Here is a 6,413-nt window from a genome sequence, read left to right on the forward strand (position 1 = left end):
TTGAATGAAAGTTGCGTACATATCCGAGGATCACTCACGTAAATTGGCATAATTTTCTAAGTTACCTACAGAGAATTAGGCCCAGATTCGTTATGACAGAAGAAATCGTTTCTGCGCGATAATCCAAATCTAGTATGAACCTTACTATCAAAGACTTTACTTGGCACAACTAGGCACAAAACTAAGATAAGGAGAGGTTGCTACAGTAGTAACAACTTCCAAGACAAATATAAAATAGAGGTCATCGTAGCAAAATAAACACATGGGTTATCTCCCAAGAAGTTCTTTCTTTATAGCCATTAAGATGGGCTCAGCAGTTTTAATGATGCACTCGCAAGAAATAGTATTTGAAACAAAAGAGAGCATCAAGAAGAAAATCCAAAACATATTTAAGTCTAACATGCTTTCTATGAATAGGAATCTTGTAAATAAACAAGTTCATGAAGAGCAAAGTAACAAGCATAGGAAGATAGAACAAATGTAGCTTCAAAAATTTCAGCACATAGAGAGGCATTTTAGTAACATGAAAATTTCTATAACCATATTTTGCTCTCTCATAATAACTTTCAGTAGCATCATGAGCAAACTCAACAATATAATTATCACATAAAGCATTCTTATCATGAGTCTCATGCATAAAATTATTACTACTCCCAACATAAGCATAGTCATTCTTATTAATTGTAGTGGGAGCAAATTCAACAAAGTAACTATCATTATTATTCTCATCAAGTGTAGGAGGCATAGTATAATCATAATAAAATTCACTCTCCATAGTAGGTGGCACCAAAAGACCACTATCATTATAATCATCATAAATAGGAGGCAAAGTATCATCAAAGAAAATTTTCTCCTCAATGCTTGGGGGACTAAAAAGATCATGCTCATCAAAGCCAACTTCCCCAAGCTTAGAACTTTCTATATCATTAGCAACAATGGTATTCAAAGTGTTCATACTAATATGTTCCATGGGTTTTTTAATTTTCGCATCAAACCATCCATGTCTTAAATCGGGAAATAGAATAAGAAGCTCATTGTTGTCCATTATGCCAAACTAGTGTAAACAAGAAACAAAAAGATGCAATTGCAGGATCTAAAGGAAATAGCTTCGAGCACACACACAACGGCAACAGAAAAGTACTTTTACATGGGACCGGAGTATGAATGCCTTTTACCTTTCCTCCCCAGCAACGGCGCCAGAAAAGTGCTTGATGTCTACGGGTGCTTCTATTCTTGTAGACAGTGTTGGGCCTCCAAGAGCAGAGGTTTGTAGAACAGCGGCAAGTTTCCCTTAAGTGGATCACCCAAGGTTTATCGAACTCAGGGAGGAAGAGGTCAAAAATATCCCTCTCATGCTACCCTGCAACCACAAAGCAAGAAGTCTCTTGTGTCCCCAACACACCTAATAGGTGCACTAGTTCGGCGAAGAGATAGTGAAATACAGGTGGTATAAATAAATGCGAGCAGGTAGCAACGGCACCGGAAAAGTGCTTTGCTGTCCGGGACTGGTGTGTGGTTGATGGTGGTAATATTGCGGGAAGTATAGATGCGGTAAAACGATGAAACAAACAGCGATAGCAGTATTTAGGAACAAGGCCTAGGGATCATACTTTCACTAGTGGACACTCTCAACATTGATCACATAACAGAATAAATAAATAGATGCTAGACTCTACACCCTCTTGTTGGATGATGAACACTGATGACCCACAAGTATAGGGGGTGTATCGTAGTATCTTCGATAAGTAAGAATATCGATCCCAACGAGGAGCAGAAGGTGTTGACAAGCAGTTTCGATGAAGGATTCACTGTAAATGCTCACAGACAAGTATTCAGGGGGTTTTGTTGTAACAGATGAATAAAGTACGAGTAAGTAAAGTGCGAGAGTAACAATTGCAGCGAGTGGCCCAATCCTTTTTAGCACGAAGGACAAGCCGGTTTGTTTACTTATAATGATCAAACGTTCTCGAGGACACACGGGATTTTAGTCTAGTGCTTTCGCTACATACGGCTAATTAATCTTCATTGTTTTGATAAGTGTTGTGTGGGTGAACCTATGCTAATGTACCACCCTTCCTAGGACTAATACATACTTGTGATTATACCCCTTGCAAGCATCCGCAACTACAAGAAAGTAATTAAGATAAATCTAACCACGGCCTTAAACTCTGAGATCCTGCGATCCCTCCCGCATCGATATACCAACGGGGGCTCGGAGTTTACGTCACTCCGGCAACCCCGCAATTGGCAAACGAGTACAAGATGCATTCCCCTAGGCCCATAAAGGTGAAGTGTCGTGTAGTCGACGTTCACACGACACCACTAGAAGAATAACACCACAACTTAAATATCATAACATTGAATATTACTCAACCATACTTCACTACTAACATTTAGACTTCACCCATGTCCTCAAGAACTAAACGAACTACTCACGAGACATCATATGGAACATGATCGGAGGTGATATGATAATGAATAACAATCTGAACATAAACCTTGGTTCAACGGTTTCACTCAATAGCATCAATAACAAGTAGAAATCAACACCGGGAGAGTTTCCCCTATCAAACAATCAAGATCAAACCCAAATTGCTACGGCGGTGACGAGGTGCAGCGGTGGAGACGGCGGTGATGATGATGAAGATGATGGTGATGGTGATGGAGACGATGTCTAGCTCGATGACGGTGGCGATGGCGTCGATTTCCCCCTCCGGGAGGAATTTCCCGGCGGATTCCTGCCCGCCGGAGAGCTCTTTTCTCTCCGGTGTTCTCCGCCCCGCGAGGCGGGCCGTGGCTCTTCGCGACGTACCCCTTCGGCTTAGGTTTTCGGGACGAAGGCATACGCGAAGAAAAGGAGGCGAGAGGGGCTGTGGGCCCCCCTCCTCATAGGGCGGCGCGGCCGGGCCTTGGGCCGCGCCGGCCTATGGGGTGGGCCCACCTCGGGTCCCCTCTTCTCCCCCTTCTGGCTCCCTTCGTCATCTGGAAAAATAGGAGTTTTCGTGTAATTCCCGTCAATTGTTGATCTTCCGAAATATTGTGTTCTGACGATGCTTTTTCCAGCAGAATCCTGGCTCCGGTGCGCGATCCTCCAATAATCATGAATCATGCAAAATAGATGAAATAACATAAGTATTATCTCCAAATATGAAATATATCAATGAATAACAGCAAATTATGATATAAAATAGCGATGAAAATTGGACGTATCAACTCCCCCCAAGCTTAGACCTCGCTTGTCCTTCGTGCAAATTATGATATAAAATAGCGATGAAAATAAGGCCCAATAGATTCATGTCAACGAAAATTAACAAGTGTGGATCTGGTGCAAACAGATTTGGATAAACCAATACAAGTTCTAGTTGCTAGTTATAAATTTGAAGAACAAATATGTTTATATGAGACTAGGTGAACATGCGAGCAACACATCTTGCACATCGTGAACAGCTGAGCAAACAAAAAATATAGGGTATACTGTTCTACGGTGGTCAGCCCCTAACAAAAAGTTCAGGTGATGACACTTAGAGGACGAAAATGAAAATGTGGTGCATAAACAAACAGCCTAATGCAAACATTTTATCTTAGAATAATCAACGAAAACATCGTTTGCACAGATCATGAAGAACACACAGTAGTGCAGCAGGCAACTTTTAAGTTATTCTCTATCCTTGTTCTATGAATTTGAGTTGAATAGCACATATACAGCTTTGGGAGCGTAAAACTGGAGAAAAATCCTGCAAAGTTTTATGAATAAGAACATGATATAACCTGCAATCATGCTAACATTGATCCAATAGTACGTTTTGCATCCAATTGTACCTGTGGCTAGAAGCCTCCATAAGGTAACCAGACTACCATATTTTGCACCGAACGGAAGAACAGGCAATACCTATGTTTTTTCGGGGGTTATATAAATTAGTCGAGCAAAAACATTTTGCTTCAGCAAAATCTAGAAGTCACGAGCTGAATTTGATGCTTACTTTGAGAGTCATCGACGGGTTACCCGAGAAGATCACTTGTGCCGTAGATATCAAGGAGTTAGCAAACGGCAACACGGCTCTGGCAGCACGAAGCAAATCTTCTTCAGTCAACTGGAAGTTCCTTCCGGTCTCCAGTGGCTGGCTGCTACAAATGCGAACTGAAATTACTTCGTTGACTGAAATACGAGCAACGAGCGAGATGATCTGTGGTTCACACTTGCATACCTCGTGGCACAGAATCTTTCAAGAAGGCTAGGCCTAAGATCATGACGCCCGGAGTGACAGAATGCGGAGATCGGGCTGTAGATGGCAAACTTATGCGGGATTAGCACAGGAAAATGAGTCAAGTAGGAATTTCAGGTAACGGAAGCAGCAGAGTAGCATGTACCTGAAGGTGATCTCTCTAGAAAAGGAGCGAGGAGAAGAAGAACATGGATCCCAGCCCGAACCAGAGCGCTGATTTCGCGACGTCCTTCCACATCACCAACTCGACGATCCTTTCCCAGAGACCTTCCCACCCGGACTGTTCCAGAGCGTCTGTTCCCGTGACTGAAACAATCGCAGTTAGTCAGTTACTTCGAATTAAGCCAGCATTCGGATCAATGGTTATGGTAATTAAGCAAGCTCCAATCACCGTGCGGGGCGTCGGCTGGAGCAGGGACCAAAGCCAAGCTCATGTCCTCCTCAAAATCTGGGTATAAATTCTTTAGGCTCCAGGTCTAAGAAAAGCAAACATCCCATCGATCATTGTTTCCTCCAGCTCCTGCCAAATTATATCATTAACACCAACATGGTATACAAGGTAAGAGATACAAGTTACTTCATCTTGTAATTTAGCAATTGCCAGCAAGATCTTGTTCTGGGATGGCTCGTTTGAGTTGAGACCACAACCATGAGAATACCAGGCTGCTATTCTAGTGATCTACCTAGGCCAGCTGCAGTTAACCGGGCTATAGTATGTACGGATATATTTCTTGCTACAGTTGGTCAGATTAGAAGGTAACATTGCAAACTGACTTTCGAACAGTGTACAAATAATTGTAGTACAAACCTGAATACAAATACAGCATTGAAATGGTGATACAACCGTGCGCAGAACTTTGTCTCGAATTCATTTTCCATTACCTAAAAGTGAGAACAAATGTGTACGCTACATTCAGATCTAACAGCAAACTTAAGTGTATGATTGATCTTTGTAATGTTCATCCTTTTCGTTATAAGCACTACAACTGAGGGTCTTCGCCTCTGCCAAATGAAACCCTGTCTCTTAGCACAAGATAAAATGGGGCAGGTACAGGTTCGCACATGCTTGTCAAGTAACAGTTTTGCAAAAGGCACATGCCTACCTATCTACAATTCAGAAATGATACCTATCTAACAATGATATATTGCTAATAGAGGTTCCGACAAGATGGTTCCTCGAACTTAGGATCCAAGTCAAGCAAGATGTAGCAATATATGCTCGAGACGAATGCGGATGAAGACAAGCAATGCAGAAATTTAGCCGAATGAGTGAACTAACCAGATCAAACGGGTAACGAATGCAAGACCAGCAAGCGGCAGAACCAAAAACACATCTCTATGGACTCGGCGGGAGAACAGAACTTATTTATGTATCGGGATGATAGCACACATCGATACCCAAGATCCGAGGGTTATTACCATGATCCGTCGCTAGAACCCCTAACGGTGGTACACACGCAACACATAATTGCATACAAGTCATTCGTGCAACCCGCCTTGAAGCTGGGTTCTACGGATCGAACTAGGTCGACACCCAAGGGGCCAATTCCGCGAAACCCTAGGCGCGTCTCTCGAGAGGGGCAGATCCCCCGGAGACCTGCGTGCGGCGCAAACCCTAGAAGAAGACTAGGTCGGTACGGGGTGTTGAGCTGGCTTACCGGCGTATGAGTTGGTGACGTCGACGGTGCCGGGAGGAGGTTCCGAGGAGCACGCCGACGACGCGCTTCCTGGTGTCGCGGGCGACGCGGTTGTAGTGGTCGACGATGCTGAGCAGCACGAGCGGGTGCACCACCACGCGGTCCGGGGTCCGCCCCGACAGCTGCGCCGCCTTCACCACGTCCATCTCGAAGCTAGCTAGCGCGCGCGCGGCGGCGGATCTGCGGCGTACGGGCTGCCGCGGCCGCGACGGCGGCGCTGCGCGTACGGCGCGTACCTCCGGTCCAGCTCCTCGAGGGTCTCCTGCGCCGCGGCCGTGGGGGCGGATGCGGCGGGGGCGACGGAGGGCGGGGAGAGGAGCGGCTTGGCCGCGGCCTCGTCGCCGCGGGTGGCGCTGTCGAGCTCGGCGGGGGCGTTGGTTTGGCGATGGGTGGCGGCGTGGAGCTGGCGGTGGAGTTGGTTTGGCGATGGGTGGCGGCGGGGAACGAAAGTGGACGGGGAATTAGGGTTAAGTCAGTCGCGATGGGATCTGAA

General features: G+C 45.2%; 1 pseudogene; it reads right to left on the reverse strand.

Annotated features, from left to right (window-relative positions):
- Positions 1-3,615: 3,615 nt before the first annotated feature.
- LOC124696046 lies at positions 3,616-6,066 on the reverse strand (annotated as a pseudogene).
- Between the last annotated feature and the right edge of the window lie 347 nt (positions 6,067-6,413).

The sequence above is a fragment of the Lolium rigidum genome, chromosome 3, assembly GCF_022539505.1.
Source record: "Lolium rigidum isolate FL_2022 chromosome 3, APGP_CSIRO_Lrig_0.1, whole genome shotgun sequence".
Lineage (NCBI taxonomy): Eukaryota > Viridiplantae > Streptophyta > Magnoliopsida > Poales > Poaceae > Lolium > Lolium rigidum.